The following is a 23,828-nucleotide window of genomic DNA, read 5'->3' on the forward strand; positions in this document are numbered from 1 at the left end:
TGATCACTTTACTCTGTATCAGTTCTGTAAGCTTTTCCAGGTTTTTCTAAGAGCAATCGCATAGGGAAATATTATCCCATTTACAATCACAGACCACAATTTGTTCAGTCATTTCCCCCTTCATGGACCTCCCTTTGATGTCCAATTCCTTGTCACTACAAAAAAAGAGTCGCTAGAAATATTTTTTGTGCATTCAAGTCCTTTCCTTTTTTTAAAAAAAACTCTTTGGGATTTCTGGATCAAAGGGTACAGTTTTATAGTCCTTTGGGTACTGTTCTAAATTCTTCTCCAGTTTACAACTCTACCAAGAGTGCATTAATATCCCAATTTTCCCAAATCTCCTCCAATATTTATCATTTTCCTTTTCTATTATATTAGTCAATCTGACAGCTGTGAGGTGGCATTTCAGAATTGTTTTAATTTGCATTTCTCTAATTAATAATGATTTAGAGTAATTTTATATGAATATAGATAACTTTGATTTCATCTGAAAGCTACCAGTTCATATCTTTTAACTGTTTATCAACTGGGGATTGAGGTATTCTTTAAAATTTGATTTAGTTCTCAATAGAATTGAGAAATGAGACCTTTATCAGAGATACTAGCTGTAAAAACGTTTTCTCCCCTCCATTTTCTGCTTTTCTTTTCTTTTTTTTTGCCAGGTAATGGGTTTAAGTGACTTGCCCAAGGTCACAGAGGAATGTAATTATTAAGCATCTGAGGCTTAATTTGAACTCAGATCCTCCTGACTCCAGGGCTGATGCTCTATCTACTATGCCACCTAGTTGCCCCTCTGCTTTTCTTCTAATCTTGGTTGCATTGGTTTTGTTTGTGCAAAATCTTTTTTAATTTATAATCAAAATTATCCATTTTACATCTAGTTATGTTGTCTATCTTTTGTTTGTTATATTTTCCCTTTCTCCATAGATATGACAGGTAAACCATTCTTCATTTTCCTAATCTATTTATAGTGTCATCCTTCATATCTTAAGATGTATACCCATTTTGACCTTATCCTGGTAGAATGTAGGCTATTAGTCCGTACTTAGTTTCTGCCATACTCTTTTCCAGTTTTCCCAGCAGTTTTTGTCAAATGGCAACTTCTTGTTCTAAATGTTGACCTTTTTTGGTTTATCAAATTTATATGGTTTATCAAACCATAGATTACTATGGTCATTTTCTATTGTGTCTTATGTACCCACTCCATTCCACTGATCCACCACCATTTCTTAGATGGTACCAGCTAATTTTGCTTATTGCCACTAAATAATATAGGTAGGCTACCTTCCTTTGCATTTTCCCATTAATTTGATAATTGATATTTTAAACTTTTTGTCAGATGAATTTTGTTATGATTTTTTCTAACTATACACTATTTTTGGTAGTTGGGTATGGCATTAAGCAAATTAATTTGGGCAGGATTGTTATTTTTATTATATTAGTTCAGCCTACCAATGAGCAATTAATATTTTCTAGTTATTTAGATCTGACTTTATTTGTATGAAAAAACTTTTGTTACTGTGTTCATATAGTTACTAGGTTAATCTTGCAAGGTAGACTCACAAGTATTTTAATATTGTCTGTTGTTATTTTGAAAGGAATTTCGCTCTTGCTGATGGGCTTTGGGAAGATATAAAAATACTGATACTTTTTGCAGGTTTATTTTATATTCTACAATTTTGCTAAAGTTCTTGAATATTTCAACTAGTTTTTAGTTTATTCTTTAGAATGATACCTTTATATCATCTGCAAAGAGTGATATTTTGTTTACTCATTGCCTGGTCTAATTCCTTCACTTTCTTTTTTGAGAACAGAGTTGATGATGACTCCAAGACTGTGAACTTGGGAGCCTAGCTTATGGCACCCTTGACAAAAATGGGAGAGAAGAGGGTTGGGTTTGGAGCTTCTATCTATCTATCTATCTATCTATCTATCTATTTATTTATTTATTAATGTATTTTTAGTAGGAAGGGAAAGAAAATGAAATCTGTTTTAGATTTGTTATATTTGAGATGTCTACAAAACTTCTATTTAGACAATTTGCAGTTGGTGATAAAAGATTAAAATTCATGAGAGTGACTAGGAAACAATAGCTAAATCTAGGAGTTGTTTGCAGAGAAGTAATAGTTTGAACTCATGAGAGCTGATGTATTCCCAAGAAAAGAGGCAGAGAATTAAGAGAAGAGTCTTGGGTCAGAGCCAAGGCTTTTTGAAATCCCAACTTTGGACTACTTCCACTCACCCACCACCCACCACCTTCTCTGCTCCTATTCATGAACTGCTGATAGATATTGAAGGAAGTCATTCAGCTGTGTTTGTTGAGTCCCTGACAAATTTAAGTTCAACTGAACCCCCAACACCACAAGACTGTAGTTTCCTCTTCCCTCACTGACTCCACGTCACATGCCCTATTGCTACAATTCCAAATCTTTTTTCTTTCCTTAAGCTTAATCCTTTATATCAAAGGACTTTATGCTAATTTTTATTAGGGAAAATAGATGCTAACCATTGTGAGTTTCCTCTTTCCAGTTCATACCCTCATTCTTGTCCTCATGATTCAGTTACTGTATTGTCCACACTCCTGGCCAGATCAACCCCCTCTTTCTGACCTTGATCTCATCTCTTTTGGAGGCTTTACCTTCAATTAGTTCTCTTCTATTCCCTAATCTTCAATCTTATTCCAAATGACCTAGCCAACCTGCTCTTCCTATATCTATGATACTCCATCTCCTACCCCAGGAGCTTACACCCTTCTGGGGAAATAGGCATATAAGTTAGTAGAAGGAAATTTGAAGAGTGGGAGAAATTAGAGTGGTTTCCCTTAAGGCATCACAGAGAAGGTTTCAGCTGAGTTGAATCTTGAAGAAAGGGAAGAATTCTAAGATCCTACAGCATCTCTCAGATCTATTAGGGAGCTAGGCGATACATTGGACAGGGCATTAGACTTGGAATGAGAAGATATGAGTCCAAATCATGTCTCACATAATTACTACCTGTGTGACTCTAAGAAAGGAAGGAAGGAAGGAAGAAGGGAGGGAGGGAAGAAAGGAAAGAAGAAAGAATGGAAGGAGGGAAAGAAGGAGGGAGGGAAGGAGGGAAGGAAGTAAGGAAGTAAGGAAGGAGGAAAAGAAGGAAGGAGGGAAGGAGGGAATGAGGCATGAAAGAAGGAAGGAAGAAGGAAGGAAGAAGTAGGAAGGAAGGAAAGAAGGAGGAAAGGAAGGAAGGAGAGGAGGAGGTTAGAAGGAAGGTTTGTCAAGTACTTACTCTGTACCAGACTCTATGCTAATCGTGGAGCACTTGCTTTATCAAAGCTTTTGTTAAAAAAAAAAAAACTTTTTTACCCTCCATCAGTCTCAATTTACTTATCTGTAAAATGGGCCTGATAGAACCCATTTTCATATTGTAGGGTTTGAATAGCTAACCTATGTCAAGTGCTTCACAACCCTTCACAGATCTCTCAGCTATGTTCCCTTCCCCCTTATGTGTCCACTCTCTTCCCAATTTCCAGCCCTCCTCACTCTCACTTGGACTCCTGTGTTGCCTCCTCCCCAAGCCATCCTCCACATCCTCCCTGCTCAAACCCTGCAGTGGGTCCATGTTGTTTGTCTCCATGACCAAACATAAGTTTTTCTTGTCGGACACTGGCAGACCTTCCCTGTCTGGTTGCAACCTTCCCAGCCCCTTACCCGTTACTCTCCTTTAAGAACGCCACAGTCCAGGCTAACGGCTTCCAGAGATATTGGGCTTCCTTGTTGACAGGTGTCTCTTTCATTGGGCTGACTGACATCTTCCTGGAGAGGAGGCTTGCTTCAGGAGGCATTGACGCAGTCGCTGAGAGCATAATTGATATTGGCAGGCTTGAGGAGGCCGCACCAATCTCCTAATTGCTGCCAAGTGAAGGTGGCTCCTTGGAGTCAGCACACGCTGTCAGATGCACAGATTTTGGAGTTCACTTTTCTTCCTGCAAGGCCCCAATTTCCTCTCCCCAGATTACTATCTTTGAATGCAGAGAAAATGAATGAGGTATGTACAGATGTGTTGGTGCTTTGGACTGTGAATCATGCTTATTAAGGGGAGGGGGACAGGAGCTTTCATGTGAAATAAGCATAGAAGGTCAAGAAAAAATGCTGTGATGGAGATGAGACCAGAGGTTTACAGTCCATCACTAAGAAGATGGGCATGGGAAGTCCTACCTACAGTCCTTTCTGCTTCCAGGATCTCCTCTCCAACCTGCTATCCCAAAGTTGCAGAAATAACCTGACTCAACTCTAGGTTTGACCAAGCCACTATACTGCTTCAGTGTCTTCCAGGGTTCCCTGGGACTTCTAGGACAGACTGGGACCTCAGTTTGGCATTGAAAGTCTTCTCCAATCTGGCTTCAGACCATCCTTTCCAGGGTTTTTCAGAATATTTTCCCCATGACCCACACTACACTGGAGCCACATTTGCCCCCTTGTCCTTTCCCAAAATAGGTGCTAAAAATGCTTAATGATTGACTTATGAATGATGACAGAAAATTACCTGTGAGGTCAGAGAAGAATAACCACACCCAGCCCCCACCCCAACTTGGAGTGGCCTCTATTTGTCCTTGTCTCTACCTGTAAACATTCTTCTCACCCTTTAAAGCCCTGTTCAAATGCCACTTCCTCCATGGAGGTTGATGGGGAAGTGATTGCTTCCTTCTCTAATTATCATAGTTATATGCTAGTATTTTTTTTGGTCAAACCTGAGACCACTGGGAAGATAAGTGAGTGTTCCAGGGTCTCACAGCTAGAATGTGTTGAAGACAAGACTTGAACCCAAGTCTTCTGTCTCCAAAGTAGCTTTCTGTACAACTTTCCACATTGCTTCTTTCCCTCCTTTTATAGTTGAGAAAATTAGGATGAAGTGTCTTTCCCAAAGTCAGGAATCAAACCTAGGTCCTCCAACTCTCAATCCAAAGCACGTGCCAGCCACATCTTATATTTCTCTCTTAAATTGTAAATGTCTCAAGGACAAGATATCTGAATGTCCCTATCAATGACAAGCACAGCCTTCTATATACAGCTGACAATAATTACCTGTGGCAAGCATGAGGTTCTACATACAGCTTATACATGATAGTTATCTGTGACAAGCACAGGGCTCTGCATACAGCTGGCACATAATAAGGATCTGGGACCAACAAAGGACTCTGCATACAGTTGGTATATAATAATGATCTATGGGTTGACTCTCTTAGCTAAAGCAGGGGGCCCCCAGGGTCATTTTGCAATCCTGTCATGCCTGTGGTTTTTGGAAAGTAAACAGTGGCTGCTCAAAAGAGAAGGGCGGGCTGTGAGGCGCCACTTCCAAGTGGAAGCAAGGCCCCAGGTAACCCCGCACCTGGCTGCACTTGCTGGGCTGTTATCTGCCAACTCCCTTTCAGAGCTACTGACTGACAGGGAGCCAGGCTTACCATGGCTGCAAATGTCAGCAGGAGCCCAGGGCGAGATGCCTATCTTTGCCAACGCAAAGGTCCTCCTCGAGCAGCCAGCCAACCTGCCGTCTCACCAGCCGACTCCCAGCTTGACAAGTCTTTTGTCTGCATCAAAGCTTCTGTGCCTGCTTCATGCTAGAGACAAGAGACTCATCCAGGGAATAGTCCAGAGCCTGGAATGGAAAGGCTTGGAATGAAACTGCCCTCCATCCTGTTGGAGCTAAGCGGGTCCCCCCTTGTCTCAGGAGAGCTTCTCCTCTGACCCCCAAGGGCTTTGACTGTCTTTGGACCATCCCATCTCCCTTTCCTTGTCCACTTTCCTCCCTATATTTCCAGCACCTGAACAAAACAGAGAATCAGCCATTTTTTCCCCTCCCATCTCAATTTGTCATATCTTTCTCAAAGCCATCATTTTTCAAGTGAGGAGAAAGACTGAAATATCTTCCATAAGCAAAGCTGTTCTGATGGACTGCAATGGTCAATAAAGCAGGCAGTACTCACTTTGCTGCTCATGACTGTTCTCTAAATGGCATGCAGTGAGCCAGAGGCCCATGTTTGACTCGGCCTCCTAGCATGGCAAATGGCTGTCCTTGGAGATCTGGACTTGAGCCTTATGGTGGGCCCCAGGCAAAGCAATTGGCCTCCTCTTTACCTCTCAGTTTCCTCTTCTACAAAATGGGTGTCATAAAAATAGCCACAAATTCTTGCCTCACAAGGTGGTAGGGAAGGTCAAATAAGTCATTGTAAGGCACCATAGGAAAGTCAGTGACTGATTATTCTCTAATATCCCAAGTCTATGGGAGACTCAAGTTTCTCAAGTCTCTCATAAATCATCTCGTCTCCTCTTGAAAACATGGGAATCTCACTACCTCCTGATGCAGAGTTCCTGATATGAAATCATAAACTCCTCTTGGCATTGCTTCCACTTTTGCCCTCTGGAACCAAACAGAAAAAGTCTACATTGTCTTCCACATGACCAACCCTTCAGCTATTTGAAGAGAGTTCTTATGGCATCCTCCCCAAGGCTTTTCTTTTACAAGATAAGTGTCCTGTTTTTTAATTGATCCTTCCGTGACAGTGGAAAATGAATTCTACTCTGATCAACTAATCAGAAAAAGGCTCAATCCTAGAGTCCAAAGACCAATCTTGGGGCACTTACCACACCCTTCTCATCTCTGCCACTTTTGAAGCTCAGTTCAAGCATCCTCTCCCACCAGGTGATGGATGACCTTTTATGATCTCCATTACACTTCCAAAGTATGATGCAATTTTTGGTGCCATTTTCTCAACCCCTGTCCCCACCCCTCCAAAAGCCACAAGATCACTGGAACACTGGAACAGCTTTGTGGGACATATAAGATACTAAGCAAAGATTTTTCAGAGCCTAATATTTCTTTTTTGTTTGTTTGTTTTTTAGGTTTTTGGAAGGCAAAAGGGGTTAAGTGGTTTGCTCAAGGCCACACAGCTAGGTAATTATTAAGTGTCTGAGACCGGATTTGAACCCAGGTACTCCTGACTTCAGGGCTTGTGCCACCTAGCCGCCCAAGAGCCTAAGATTTCTAACATCCCCCAACCTATACTTTCATCTGCCCCAGTTGATCCTGGCAATAGAAAAGGCAACATTTTCTTTTTTCCTTAATGATCTGATGAATTCTTCCCTCATTATTTATAATCAATCATCAGTTTTTTAAGGGTAACAATCCTAGAAAATGACACAAAAAGGGGTGGCTAGATGGCTCAGCGAATGAAGTAGTGGCCTTGGAGTCAGCAGGACCTTAGTTCAAATCCAGTCTCAGACACTTAATACTCATTTATCTGTGTGACTTTGGGCAAGTCACTTATCCCCACAGCCCTGCAAAAACCAAAAAAAAAAAAAAAAAAGAAAGAAGAAAGAAAAAAAGAAAATGGCACAAAAGTAAAGAAATGAGAATGTTGAAACACCAAACTCATGATTAGGTCCCTGAAACCACCCAAGACAACCATCTTTCCCTAGATATTGTTGAAAATTCACTTTTATGCATACAAATTCCTTCTAACAAAATATTAAGTCTGATCCTATATAGCTTTCCTAATACAGTAACCACGAAATGCCCCACAAAATGGAGCACAAAAATAAGATTGGCAAAGTGCAAAACGTTTTTCTCCTTAGTAATTTCTAGAATTCTGTGACCTTTTGTGGTAACATTTCAATTAAAAAAATACTTCAGACAGCATTGACTTTTCATAAGCCATGAAATATACAGTATCACAGAACATAAAATTCTTGAAATTAAAACATTTTTAACCTGAATTTTCCCTTCCATTGTGTCTGATGACGGTAGGAGGACAATGTCCTGTACACTACCTACTTTGGCCTCCGTCTGAAAGCTAAAGAGCTTCAGTTATTGATGTTAGAGGTCTCAACATCACCTCTGACCCTCTGTCCTTCATGACTGGTGGATGGGGTTGGAGATTGAGAATGACGCATCAACTTGAAATGTTTTCCTCCTTTTGGCTGACATATAATTATGGACTCATTAGTACCAAATTCTCTATAACGTTGATCTAACGCCTCTATTTTCCCAGTAAGCTGCATCATTGATCTTGTAAGCCCAAGGGACTTGGACTGTGTTTTGGGGTCATAATTACAACACAACTTGAGTTTTAAAGGCAAATGATGAAAATATGCAATGAATGCACAGGCAGCTCTTTATAAGAGAGTGATCAAAACCATTGCAGAACCTTGAGGGGAACCAGTCACTCCAGAAACTTGAGCTTATTGTACCTCTTATTTCTTTTTCTTTACGGCTCACAGTTGTGAGCAAACTCAAAAATGAAAATGAGATAACTAATAAAATCACATAAAGGCATGAGGTCACAGAAGCTAAACATGAATATTGAGGATTAGTTATATAGTAAAATAGGCTTGATCTCTCTTTTTGTACCTTCTAATGGCCCTGCCCCCAACATCTCACATGCACGGGCATGGGCATGCCCACACGTGCGTGCGCACACACACACACACACACACAGAGTCTTCCCAAAACTGGAAGACTCCTATCTTCCTCTTTGTTGTGTTTTTCACATGATATGACAGACAGCCATCTTTTCTCATGACTACCTCTCTTCCCATCCTACTGCAAAAGTAACTGTTCCTTCTGCCTAGTCTCTGAAATGCAGGCCTAACTTTCCTTTGGAGAATGAAAAAGAGTTTTGGAGGGTTTTAAAAAATTTGTTTGTTTTGTCTATTGGTGCTGTTTTTTGCTGCAAATCACTCTTGAAAAATATACTTCAATGGTTTAAGGATCATTTATATGATTATTCCCTTCATTGACATAGATAGCATCTTCTCTAAGTGGATGAGGGCTGAAGGAAGTTCCTCATCTTGTGGTCAAAACTCATGATACTGAAGCAGGAAAATACCTAGTGTAAAAATTGTGAACAAAATGGTAAAACTTGTGGAATTGCTGAGAGTTTTCAACGTAACTATATTACCATGTTACGGTGTAACCATGGCAACCTAAAGACTGGTACCCTGGGACAACACTGGATGACATGGGTAGGAGCAGTAGTTGTGCCCAGGCACACACTGATGTTTCAAACAAGCTGGAATTTTGTGTCACTTTTTAAAATAAAATTTAATTGCTGATTTTTAGATTCAGTTTAGTTGTTTTTTCTTTAGCTTCATGATTAAAATGTCCATTGTAATTGAGTATTCAGTAAATAGTCACCTTTGGAAAAACCAAAATTCCCTAGATGCACATTCTCATAAAACATGCTGGTTGCCCACACCCTTGTTGGTGTTTCTACTAAGGAGGTGAACCATTCTGGAGAGAATTTGGAATGATGCCAAAAGCAAAGGATGAAAACACTCAGAAATTTTGACCCCTATGGCTAGGCTCATAGGCCAAAGGAGGGCAAAGAAGACAAGGAAGGTCACATAGTAAGATTTTCACAATAGCCCTTTTATAGTCACAGAAATAAAAAATAAATTAGGGATTCAAATGGGAAGAAGAGCACAAAATGGGTACAGGAATGTGGTAGATATTAGTATATATAAGAAATGATAAACCTAAATATTTTAGGGAAGCCTGGGGAAGATATGTGAACTGATACAGAGGAAAGTAAGCAGAGTCAGTAAAATACAACAATATAATAATATCTGTGTAGTGTTTTAAAATGTATAAAATGTTACATATATTTATATTTATAGTGTTATATATTTGCATTTCTATACACACATGTATTCTATATTTATTTTTATATATGTAAACAAAACAGTAATGTATACTATGACTACAGCAATGTAAATGGAAAGGAAAATTACAAAAGAAAATTGAAGACTACCATCATAACTAGGTCTGACCTTTGAGAAGAGTTGGGAAAACCTGCCTCCATGACCTTTGTGCAGAGATGGATACATGGACATCACAGATACATCCAAAAAATTGCAGGACAAAAGTAGACTTCTCAAGAAAAATCTAATTGGCTCCAACTTTCTCCAAACCCACGTGGTTCCAGGAACCATCTATATAAAATCCAGGGCCATGAGGAAACCTTTCCTAATGTTTCTTATTTTCATTGCCTTCCCTCTCAATTATTTTTGATTTATCCTTTGTATATTTTTGTATATATTTGCCTGTATGTTGTTTTTCCAGCTCTATGATTAACTTCTTGACTTGTCTTTTGCTTCTTTTTATATTCCTAGTGTCTGGCACATTGTAGGCACTTAATAAATGTATATGGATAAAAATGGCCTAATCCTACACAAATAGTAAATGACAGAGGCAGCATTTGAACTCATCAACTCTGAGTATAAAATTCTCTTTTGATTGTATGGCAAATCTTGGATCTCACACACAGGATGAAGTCAAGGTTCTCTGTTAAAGGATCAACACAATCAGATTGTGCTCAGGAGAGACCATCCATTCCCACTTTTGGCAAATGAAGAGAGCCATGGTGGCCAACTGGATGAAGCCCTTGGTCTGGGTCTTAAGATGGCCTGGCTTCCAGTACTGCCTCCAACACTCACCAGCTCCATCACTCTGGGTAGCTCAGTTAAACCCTCTGCCACTCTGTTTCCTTATCTTTGAAATAGGGGTAATAATGGCCCCATATCCTAATGTGATTATGAGGATCAGATGGAATAATAATTATAAAGTGGTTAGCACAGTGAAGTATGTAGTAAGCACTATGTAATTATTATGATGGGAATTATTTTTTATTATATTAATAACCAATTATTGTGTTAGGATCCAGGCTTTTCTTTTTTTTTTTTTTACTTCCTCAGTCAGCCAGTCTCTGAAGGAGTTGGTTGATTACCTTCATTCTGGGGATCCACATTTCTATCGCTTGGGGACAGGACCCCACCAACTAGGACACCTTCCTTCTGAAGGTGTCAACAGAATCTAATCTAGGAAAATTCCTGCCCCAAACAATAAACTCATTTCCTTAAACCCCTTCTTTGGAGTTTAGGGTAAACCCAGCTCATGAAGGAGAAAATCAACCAATGGATTCCCCTGTCCAGGGTGCTGAAAGAGGCTGAGTCTCAGGATCAGGCTTGTTCTCAGTAGAAGCTGAAGACTTCTAGTCCACCCCCTCATGAATTATTCACCAGTCGGGGTTGATTTTCACCTGTCAGGGGCATCCTCTTTTCTAAAAGTATATTAAAGCTTCCAGTCTCTCTATTTCTTTGTCTTTGGTTATTGAGAGAAACCACTGACCATTAGCTAATCTAATTAATAAATTGATTATTAGCTACTCTAAAATGCTGTCTCTTGAATTTTTTATCCATCACAGCTCATTATAATTATTATTATATAATTACACAATCATTATAATTGGACATATAACTACATGTTATATCTTACTCATGCTATAATATGATGTTACATCCCACATAATTTAGCTGCCCCTAAATAATGCATATAAGGCACTTTTATAAACCTTATTGCACCATGAAAATGGCTATTATTAAGAGTATTCATTGCCAAACTTATTTTCCAGCATTATTACATCACATTGTGCAGCTTTCCCCTTGTCTGTTGGCTCATCTATCATTGCTGGTATTTCCTACTCCACTCCAGCCTGTCTAGTAAAACTGCTTTCACTTTGCAGATGAGCAAACTGAGACCTGGGGAAGATGGGCATCTGAGCTGGCCTTAGAGGATATGGATGTTTCTTGCCTTTTCTATCAGCAGCATCCTGTTCTTATTGGTACAGAAATGCCAAAAGCAGCTAACTGTGAATGACCCTGGCTAGTCAGAATCTTTTCTCTGCCTCTGAACCACAGAGAATACAGAGCCTATCTAGAGAGAAAAAATTGTTTTAGTAAACGGGGGTGGGGGGTGGGAAGAAGTGTTCCAAGACAGGCCTCTACAGGCACAACCCAGGCCTCCCAAGCAGAGGTCCCCATGGAGATCCTGAAATGGCAAAGGGATCCTTGGGAGTTGCAGTCTCTGGTCCAAATGAAAAAGAGGATGCTTGCATCATTTCTGCAAGCTCTGTTCTTCTGGGTCAGTGAGATCCCAGAGTCGCCCAGAGATCAGGCTCAAGATCCCTAGACCCTAGGTGCCTCAGTCTCCCATGCATTCCCACCCCATCCCATGACTTTCAGAAACAGTTAAAAAAGTATTTTTTTTTTTAGTTTTTGCAAGGCAATGGGGTTAAGTAGCTTGCCCCAAACCACATAGCTAGGTAATTATTAAGTGCCTGAGACCAGATTTGAATTCAGGTCCTCCTGGCTCCAGGACCTGTGCTCTATCCACTGTGCTACCCAACCACCCTTCAAAAAAGTATTTTTAACAGTCTGCCCCATCCCAAGTTATCCTGGCCCACATCACTGCTGCTACTTTTTACCTCTACAAGGAGGAGAATATTGTCCAGAACTGAGGAGCTCCTCAGACAGCTACTCACTATATGACCTTCAGCAAAAGGCTTCCCTTTTCTGGATCTGTTTCCTCTTCTGTAAAGTGAGCAGGTTTTGGTCTGGGCAGTTTCTAACCTCTAAAAATCTCTCATCTATCAGAGTGAGCATTGATTAAGATTTTATAACCAAGATAACAATATCTACTCTTAAGTGTGAGATAAAGACTGCTCCAGAGGGGGCACAGTACCTTTCTTATCTGGTTTCACATGAGTCTTACAAGAACACCTTGGAGTGGGTCATTAAACAGGCTGTTATTATTCCCCCTTTATAGATGTGTATACTGAGGCTCAAAGTGCTTAAGTGATCTGCTCAGAATCATTCAGCTATTAAACATCCCAGTGAGTTGGGAACCACACTCTTCTGATTGAGCCCCACACTCCTTCCTCCAAGCTGCAGAGCTAAAAGGAGTCAGAAAGATTCATGTCCAAATGTTTCTATTTACAGATAAAAACTTGAGGCTTGGTGGGGCTGATGAATCCCCAGGAACCTTTCAATTCATCTCTGAAACTGGCCCTCTCCAGAGATGGTCCTTTCCACCATGGCTTCTGTTCTGCTTTAAAATGGCACCCAGAATTTTGAGTCTTCTTTTTCCTTCTCCTGAACCTAGGTCTCCATTTCCATTGGCTTACACCAAGGCAGTAGTTTCAGGAGTATTTTTAACAGAGGTTATGGGAAGCACAGCCTGGAGCCAGGTAGTGAGTGGGGATTCTGTCCAGCTGTTGGTAGAGATGATGGGTGCTGTTCACCTGCTTCATCAGATCTGTCTCCTGTAATTTGGGTCACAGATGGTGCCATCTGGTTCTTAACTGTGAAGAGAAGGGAACAAAAACCCTCCACCCTTCCTTGCCTAATGCCATCTCTAGTTTGTCACCACCATCCTCTCTGACTTGCCTCCATTTTCCCCAGCCCATCTGTGAGACAGTTCACTGCAGGGTGGCTGGTGATAACTGTTGTGCTTGACCAGCTTCCCCACGTCAGTCTGGCATCTTTAACAAGAACGGGAAGGAAGTCTTGGCTTCCAAGGAAAGGTACGTGCCCATGGAGAAATATGGCTAAGAAAGCCCCCTGGACCCTGATGGGGATGAAGACATTTCTGTTGCCTGGGAAACGATTCCCTTTGTATCCACAGGATCAGTCCAGGCCCTTCCTCTAAATTGAGCTTTCGATGGCATTCTCATTGCCCTGATAAGCAGCACATTGAGAAAAGTCTGACATTTGATGAAGCTGGGCTAGCAAAGCACTCAGCTTGATTAGCCCTTCTTAGTGGGAGCTGTGAGAGCCTGGCACCCAAAGGAACAGGAAAGGCAGCCCCAAGGAGAAAACCCATACAGAGAAAAACCAGTCAGAAAAGTCACAACCTCCAAGCATTCTACATGGTGCCCACAGCTCAGGAACCCCAGGATGGCCAAGGCTGCTTCTCTATGGGCACACCAAGGAAATGGGGCAATTTCATGCATAATCATCTGCTTTATTATACTATTATGGAAATGCCTTAGTCCATAAACTAAAAAAAAATTTCTAAAAGGAATTATTGAACTCATTTAGTTGAGGCAGGTTTACATCTATTAGAGTGACTTTTTTTTTATTGAAATGTGTATTGACAATCAGTTCACCATTGGGTATTGGGATATCCCTCTTGGTGATAGCACTAAGGAGAGCCAGGACTCATTGTCCCTATGAAGCCAGCAAAGAGAGGCAAAGTGGCATAGATAATAAACTGGAAGACTTAGTTGGAATCAGGAAACCTTGGCTTCTAATTCCCCCTCTGAATTAGCTGTGTGACCATGGGTGCATCATTTAACTTTGTCAGCCTCAATTTCCTCATTCACAAAATAAGAATAAGAATAATAATGGTTGGTTCTTGTTGGTTGATTGGTTGGTTGGTTGACCTCTTAGAATTTCTATATTGGCATATAGAGAGCATGTGAGAACCCAAGTATGATGTAGAGAAGAACTGTTATGATTTCCTGAGTATCTCCTCATCTTTGTGATCTTTGTCTGTATCTTTACCCACAAAGGCAGAGCCAGCATTCAGAAGGCTTCCTTCCAAAGTGCTCCCAGTCATTGGTCAATGGACCAATTCTACCAGAGAAATTATGGACTGGATTTCAGATGGTCCTATTTCAAACCTAGTAGCTTCCTATGAAGATGTCTACTTTCATTCATTCAATGTTTAACTCACACATTTATTGAAGGCCTACTATGTGCCAGATGCCACAAATTTCTTTAGGTGAATAAAAATGCTTCACACCAAGAGAGAACATAATTACCTTGCACCAACATGGCAGTGAGTGTATCAGCTACAGAAACTAATTATCTCTGTGTTGGGAGAATGGTTGAGTTTGTTTTTATTTGTGATCCTGAATTATTATGCGGCAATGCTACAAAATTATTGAGAAAAAATAATTATACCAAATGAAATCAAACTCCAAGTGATACAGATTGCAGCAAATTGGAAAGTCTGCCCTTAAATATATGTGGCATTTTAATTGTACTGAGTATTTTCTCTAACCCGTTTATCCCTTTCCTCCTGAACTTTTGATTCACTTAACATCCGATTTATTTTTTATTAAATTTTAACAAGATGCATAAATTGTGAGCAGCAGGGACAACAGGTTCATTATCAGGTATCTGTCTGTTTTGTATGTGTTTGTGTTATCATGCCAAGAGTTACCAAGACAAGTTTGGAGAATCATTTCAGTACATTAAAATTCAAGAATAAAATTGTTTCTGTGCCAGGCTAACAAGAATAGACCAAACAATCCAGCCACTGGAAATTAAAAGGGAGTCCTACTGAGCTGGAGGACTCTTCTAAGGTCTTTCATCCTGACCTTACTCTCCCCTCCAATCTGGTACCTAATTATTCCTCCATTGGATTGAGGTTTTCATGTAACCCTGTCCACCAACAATTGTATTCTTGACACCTTGGACATCATTAAGTCACTTAATAAATGTTTTTGGGACATGCAATGCTTTAGTACCAGTGGCATGCAAATTCCTTCTTCCAGTAATCCTTAAAGTGTGTTAAATTTTAAGATCCTTTGGGGGGGGCTAGGTGGCGCAGTGGATAAAGCACCGGCTCTGGAGTCAGGAGTACCTGGGTTCAAATCTGGTCTCAGACACTTAATAATTACCTAGCTGCGTGGCCTTGGGCAAGCCACTTAACCTCATTGAGTAGCAAAAAACAAAGAAAAAGATCCTTTGGGGATTAGGTAAAATAATCTTGAGACATTCCTCCCCCCCCCCCCAGGGCCTCAGGGCCTTATTTATATACTTCAAAGGTTGGAACCTCTTTCCATCTAAGGAACAAAAAGGCATAAGCAAAGGCAGCAAAACTGACTCCCATTTCTAAACTCAAGCCACAAATAACCTGATAAATTTTCTTGCTATCATTGCTGACATGTGTTGACTCATTCAGAATAGATTCCAATGCTTCTCTGAACCTTTCACCTTCATTAGTGGAGCAGTTCTCAAAGGATGGTCTGAAGACCCCTGGGGATCCCAAGACCCTTCCAGAGAGTCTGTCAGGTCAAAACTATTCTTATAATAATACCAAGATAGTGTTCATCCACTAAAATGCTTCTCCCTTTGCTAACTGCAAATCTGCAAGACTGGATTTTCCCCATTTGTTTCAACCAAAATGATGCATCACAACAAACTGAATGCAGAAGAGAGGAGAATCCAGCTGCTTCCTCCTAGGAACCAAGACATTAAAGAGGTTTATAGAAATATGTAGAACACTGCCCCTCTTCTTATTCACTTATTTATTTTTGGAAAATGTATTTTTTCCATAAACATCTGTTATTTCTGTTAACACCTAATGGGTTTAGTATTATTATTATTTTAAAATGAATAAAGAAATATCTTTAAATTTATTGGTTTTAATTATTAATGTGGAAAATATCAGCAGATACAACCAAGACAGACAAAAGCTCATGAGAAAGGCCTTCAATAATTTTTAAGACCAAAAAAACCTTGAGAACTGCTATGCTAGTTTATATGACCCTGAGGTGGTGCAGTGGATAGAGCCAAGCCTGGAGTGAAGAGATGAGTTCAAATCTGTTTTCAGACCTTATTAGCTGTGTGATCCTGGGCAAGTCATTTACCTTCTGTTTATCTCAGCTTTCTTATATGTATAATGGGGTCGATTTCTGCCTCCCAAACTTGATGGGAGGACCAAGTTACATAACATCTGTAAAGGGACTAGCCTAGTGCTCAAACATAGTAAATGTTACACGAACATCTCTTTTTGGTGCTTGGGCTGCTTTTGTTGTCGATCGGGAGAGACAATGAGGAGGTGAACGGATGGAGCACAGGACTTGGAACCAAGCAGACTCAAGTTCAAATCTGGGCTCAGACAATTGCTAGTTGGATGATTCCAAGCAATCATTTAACATTTCTGGGCTTTGATTTCTTTTTCTGGAAAAATAGAGATAATAATGGCCACAAGCTTCCAGAGTTTTGAAAATTTAATAAAGTAATTCATGTAAAAGGCTTTACAAGCCTTAAGCATTAGCTATAATTACTATTTCTAGAGTCTGGAGTCCAGACTTTAGTTTAAGAACTAAAAACTGGTATATAGTTAGTACTCTGACTGGTAACAATAGTTCGTCTTTATAGTGTGCTTTAAGGTTTACAAAACTCTTTATAAACATTATCCCAACAATAATCCTAGGAAATGGATTATTTGCATTTTATAGATAAGGAAACTGAAGCAGGCAGAGGTTTTTTTAAATGACTTGCCCAGGATCACACAGTTAGTAGGGGTCTAAGGCTGGATTTGAACTCAGTTTTGACTACATTGAGAGGAGACTTTCACACCCATGCTAATTCCCCATTTAAAAATTTTTTTTTATTTATTTAAGGCAATGGGGGTTAAGAGTGACTTTCCCAACAATTTGGGGGTATCTGTAATGGAGAATACCACCTGTATCCAGAGAAAGAATTGTGGAGGTTGAGCAAAGAGCTAAGACTGTTACCTTTAATTTTTAAAAAAAAAAAAAAAAAGAACATTATCCCCTGATGGACTTGGTCATCCCTTCAATGCAACAATCAGGGACAATTTTGAACTTTCTGCAATGGAGAATACCATCTGTATCCAGAGAAAGAACTGTGGAGCTTGAACAAAGACCAAGGACTAGTACCTTTAATTTATATTAAAAAAACAATGTTATCTTATTATGTAATTTTACTATCTCTTATACTTTGTTTTTCTTCCTTAAGAATATGATTTCTTCTCATCACATTCAACTGAGATCAATGTTTACCATGGAAACAATGTAGATACTAACAGACTGCCTTCTGTGGGTGGTGGGGGTAGGGAAGCAAGATTGGGAGGGAAATTGTAAAACTTAAAATAAATAAAACCTTTCTTTAAAAAATAAAAATAAAAATGTGTTATCTTATTATGAATTCTGCTATCGCTTATACTTTATTTTTTTCCTTAAGGATATGACTTCTCTCACATCACATTCAACTGAGATCAATGTATACCATGGAAACAATGTAAAAACTAACAGACTGCCTTCTGTGGGGGTTAGGGGGAGGGAAGCAAGATTGGGGGAAAACTGTAAAATTCAAACTAAATAAATATTTTTAAATAGAGTGTTTTCCCCAAGGTCACTCAGCTAGGCAATTATTAAGTGTCTGAGGCTGGATTTGAGCTCAGGTCCTCTTGATTCCAGGGCTGGTGCTCTATCCATTACACCACCTAGCTTCCCCTAACTCTCCATTTTAAATTACATTTTCCTTTATAAGCAGTGGATGAGCTGTCCTCTGAGGTTTTTCCCAACCCAGAGACTCTCTAAATGGATTCCTTGGTGATCAGGAAATAGCATTGTATTTATTTCCTCCTTGAGATAGCCAGAGTCAGAGAATATGAAGGAGATGGGGAAAAAAAGCATTAAAAACATCAGAACTTTTTTTCTTATTTGAATTATCAAAGCATGATATAATGCTATTCTAAAGCAATGGCCACTAGATTGAAATCCGGGGCAGAGTAGCAACAGTCACTCAGAGGATGAGGCAGAGACAAATGAGGGATGCTCTCAGTCTACCTGAGAAAGAAGAGTTATTTTGGTTACCACATCGCACTGGCATTTCTGCAGCAGAAGTGAGGCTATCCGTTCAGGTGGATGCCTGAACTAGGGTCGAGTCTCCAAACCCTTATCTTTTTTATCCAACCATGTGAAATCTTGGAAATCATTTCATTCAGCCTCCTCATTTTAAAAAGGAAATTGTGGTTCAGAGGAGAAATGACTTCCCCAAGGTCACCAGGGGCTTAATGAATGATTTTTAATCCTACTACCAGAGCAGAAATGCATTTGAAATCCTGCTTCTGCTATTGCCTGTGTCTCATGCTCCAGCCTGCTCCCCCCCTGCCCTTTGGACTGACTACAAGTGTCATTCTTTAGTCTCATTCCTGCTCCCATCTCATGGAGTCCAGCTCATTGGCCTTCATCCCAGTTGGCACGTGAGACCTTCCATCTCCCCCTTCCATCTGAGGGTTGCTGCTCACACTGTGAAATGACTCTGCTTCTTTCAGCTTCTTAGAATGACCAGTTTCCTTCTTCTATAGGCAGCTTGGCCTTCTCTACTCCCTCAGACAGCCTGGGGATATGTCGGCTGGAGCCAGAAATACAGAGAGATTTACACACACACACACACACACACACACACATACATAAAATAATAATACAGATTTACAGAATACATACAGAGACATAAAGAACATTATATATATATTTATATGCATATATTTACATACATATGTGTATGTTTATACATTTGTTTGTGTTGATATCTTTATAAACACATGTGTCTACTTCTATGTGTGTTTGTGTCAGTATCTTTATAAACATACACGTATATTTATATATTTATGTATGTATATGCACATATATATTATACACATGCATACATATATGGTTTTATGTGTATATACTTCCCTCCACATGTTCACATGTACAGCCATCTCTTGCCTCTGAGGTTGGCCTCCTTGAGGGCAGGGACTGTTTCCCTTTTGTTTTTGCTTAGTTGATCCCAGAGTCTGGGTATGGGAGGTGATTAATAAATGCATGCTGAAGGATTGATTCAGAGACAATATTATGCATGCCCAACAGCATGAGAATATTCATATTAACTAAAAGGATCCTTCATTTCACACAGGAGCTTTGAAAGCATTGTATAATCATTCAATTGTGATTGTGATGGTCCTCATCAGGGGCCCAGTCCATTCTTTCTTCTCAGTGTCAGGAATAATACCTAAAGATGGACTTGTCACAATTCTTGTTTCCAGGATGATGTGTTCATTACATTAAACCCAAGACCAGGAATTCAAAGGGTTTGTCTTAACCATTTATACAGGGGGGAAAAAAGAACACCACATGATATATGCCTCTTTCCTAGACCAGGAGATTCAATTGAATGGACATCTCATAGAGCCGGCCCAGCAATACTTAGATTTTCGATAGAGCCAGTGGATAGATAATAACCTGGGTCCAGAATTGACTGGGAGGAAGAGAGCAGGCTTGATTGCATTTAGGAAATTGTGCAGTAATTTTAATGTGGGTGTTGTGGAGAGGGACACGAAGGGCTGTTATACAAAGCTCCCTCCTCTCACCCCCCCGCAAAGAGATTGATTTATTTTCCAAAGAAGAAAGAATTACAGAAAACCTTTATGCAATTTTTCCTTTAAGACAAGAATTAAACATGTGATTCTCTAACAATTGTAATGGAAAATAGCACCTGACATTCCTGGATGTTTGTAGGTGGTGATGAGTTCTTTGGGGGCACGAGGGGCTCATCTTTCCACTGACTGAAAAGGTCTGTCAATTTCTCTTTTTACCAGTCAGGGAAATTGGTCTTAAATGTCTTATTACAATCCGCTTCTATTCACATTTTCCTCTTGCACATTCACATCTGAGACAGGGAAGTCATGATGGGATAACACAGCCATGATTACCACCTGTCGGATCTCAGCCTTTCCAATATTAATTGGGGAACTTTTCTGACATGTGGCATCAGGGGGGTGGAAATGATGGATGCAAGAGATGATTACATGTCAGAGGCATTATCAGGAATACTGAACATTCAGATCTGCTTCTAACTAATGATCAAGACAGTCTTTAGAAATTAGAAAGAGCTGAGACATCGGGGTCAGAAAATGGTCCCGTGATGAGGCTGATGGAGCATGGAAATCAGAAGCAACCACAGCAGAAACTCATAGTGGGACTCCATTCGACTGTAAGAAGGCAAATGGAGCATTAACTAGGTGGCACCAATCTCACAAAAGAAAGAGTACAAGGAAAGGAAAGGGATGGCTTCTCAGCCGGTTAAACTGCAGCTCAGGTGGAGCACAATCATGGGAAGATTGGATTTCCTACAACAAGTAAGAGTAAATACTCAGGATCACTAAGAAGCGGTCAGATCCACGAATAAATACGGGAAGACTTGCAGAGTGATCTTTAAACCACCGGATTATACTTCATTGCTACTTGACTTAGAATTTCAAAGCTGTAAGGGACCTGAAAGATGAACTAGTGCAGTACCCTGATCTTCCAGTGAAGAAACTGAGGTACACAGAAGGAAATGACTTGTCCAAGGTGACAGGCAAAGTTCCTTACATCATAGTTTTAACTCTCATGACCAATCTAATGAATTCATAGATAAATGATGATTGTTAGTTAAGGGGGGAATTTTAGGTGGCAAGAATCACAGGCTCTCTGAGTTTGAATTAGATCCCTTCAACCCACCCCTAATTCTCTTTCAGCAAACCAAGCAACTGGTCATCCAGATTCCACTAGGACCTCACCAGATAGGGAGTCTAGCCCTAATCTCCCAAAGGAACCAAGGTTGCTTACTTCTTGTGAAAAACAAAAAACAAAACAACTCTCCTTGGTAGGAAGTTTTCCCTTTTTCTTCAAACCTAAATTTGCTTCTTTGAACCTTCCATCCATGAGTTCTAGTTCTGCTATCTGAGATCAAGTAGTCACCCACGCACATGATCATCATTCAGCTACTTGAAGAGAACAACCTTTTCCACCCTGAGTATCAGCATCTGTTAGATAAAAATACTCATATTTTCTTCAATCAATCCTTTTTAAAGCCACAATCTCCTGTGTTTTCACCATCCTGGTAATCCCAGTTTGTCTAAATTATTCCTAAAATAGAATCATCCCTTACCTTGGTAGAGTTCAATGGGCTCTCATCTCACTTGCTCATAACATTATGAGCCGTGTCATGAGGCTTCAATAAATGCTTGCTTTTTTGACTACCACGTTGATTCATATTGAGTTTGCTGTCCACCAACCCCCTCATATAAACTGCTGCCCAGCTAGACCTTATCCAATCTATATTTGTAAAAGTGACTCTTTTTTAACTCAAATGGAAAATTTTTCATTTAATATTCCCATTAATTTGCACCCTGTTGGTTTTTGTCCATCATTTTTGTCTGTCAAGAGTTTGGAGATCTACCATAGTAGTAATTTCTCTCAGTTCTCCAAAATTCCATGCCTTCAAACATGCCTTTAAGGTCCTTGTCTTTGATCCCTAGGACTTTCCTAGAAAACATTCTCCAGGTTGACATCAACACATTAATGATGACTCATTGAGGTCATTCATTTAAATTGCTATGAATCCATTTAACTCTATAATCATCCAGACTGCATCTCTTCTCGTGGTCTACAAAGGACAGCAAGAGAGACTTTGCCAATGACTTGCTGAAATCTAGGAATATTCCCTTTGTGACTTTCACCTGATCCCACCAGTCTGGTAAATCTTTTATAATGGGTAATAACTTTACATTATCACAGATTTATTCTTGATGAAGTCACTGGGTTTTAGTGATCATTGCTTCCTTTTCTAAATTTTCATAAATATCCTTATGAAGAAGCACTCTTTAATTATGCCAGACAATGTCACCAATCCATATTTTGTTTATCCTGTTTATTCCCCTTTGGAAAATTGGAACAGGAGTTGACATTTTCTGCTGCCCTGGTCCCTCTCACACCTTTGAAATTTTTCAGAGATGACTGACCATGACTCAGCAATAACATTTGTCAGCTCTAAGTATCCTGTGATGTAGCTTTCTCAGGTCTAATGCTTTGAAAGCATGGAAACTAGTAGATGCTCTCATCACCATGTCATTTATCTGGACTTTCAACTTCCTGCTGTTTTTGTTATTTCCTTCCTAATGCCAGGAATATTCTTGGCTACAAAAAAATTATTCACGTACTCAGATGGTAAAATAGATAAATGATTTCATCAAAATAGACATTCTCTCTGATGGTATAGATTATAATGGATCCATTACTGCCAGCCACTAGAGTTCAGCATACAGGAAGCCATTCTCATTTTCTTTTGTATCAAGAGAATACCAATAAAGCTCATGAATAGTTTGTTAGTTGTCACTAGTTCTTCTTAAAATTATTTTTTCAATTATCAAGCATTATTTTTTCTCCCTCCTACCTTTCCTCCCACTTCCATGGGGACTGGGGGAAACTCATATTATAAATATTCATAGACAAGCAAAACAAATTCCCAAACTAGTTAAGTCCAAAAATGTGTCTCATTCTACATATTAAGTCCATTACCTCTTTGTCAGAAAGCAAGGATGAGTCTTCATCATTGGTGTTCTAGAATTATGGTTGACCATAGCATTGATCAGAGCTCTTAAATCTATCAGAATTGTGCATGTTTACAGTCTTATTGTTATAATGGAAAATGTGCTGGTTCTGCATCCTTCAGGATGCATAAGTCAATAATAAATCTTCCCAGGTTTTTCTGAACCTTTTATCATTTTTATATTGCAATAGTATTCCATCACATTCTTGTGTCATTCTTTGTCTAGTCGTTCTCTAATTTACGGGTACTTCCTCAATTTCTAGCTCTTTTTTTTAACTACAAAAAGAGCATTGTAAACATCTTTGAACATTTGAGAGTTTTCCTCTTTCTTCTTCTCATATTTTTTTCCTTCTTCTTTCTTAGGGTATCACCTAGTAGTGGAATCATTGAGTCAAAGTGCATGTATACTTTTTCAACATTTTCAGCATAGTTTCAAACCATTATCCAGAATGCCTAAAACAATTCATCACTCTACCATATGAATGTAGTATAATATTGCTGTTTTGTAAGAAAAGATAAGCTGGCTGATTTCAGAAAATCCTGGAAAAACTTATATAAACTGATGCAAAGTGAAGTAAGCAAAACCAGGAGAACATTGTATACAGTACCAGCAATATCATACAATGATCAATTATGAATGACTTAACTCTTATAAACAATATAATGATTCAAGACAATCCTAAGGGACTTATGATGAAAAATGCTATCTACCTCCAGAGAGAGAACTGATGAGTCTGAAAACAGATCAAAACACACTTTTTTTTCATTTTCTTTATTTTTTCCTTTGGCCCTGTGACTTTTTTCAAAACATGATGAATGGAAATAAAAAAATAAGAAAAA

Source organism: Macrotis lagotis, chromosome 4, assembly GCF_037893015.1.
Source record: "Macrotis lagotis isolate mMagLag1 chromosome 4, bilby.v1.9.chrom.fasta, whole genome shotgun sequence".
Classification (NCBI taxonomy): domain Eukaryota; kingdom Metazoa; phylum Chordata; class Mammalia; order Peramelemorphia; family Peramelidae; genus Macrotis; species Macrotis lagotis.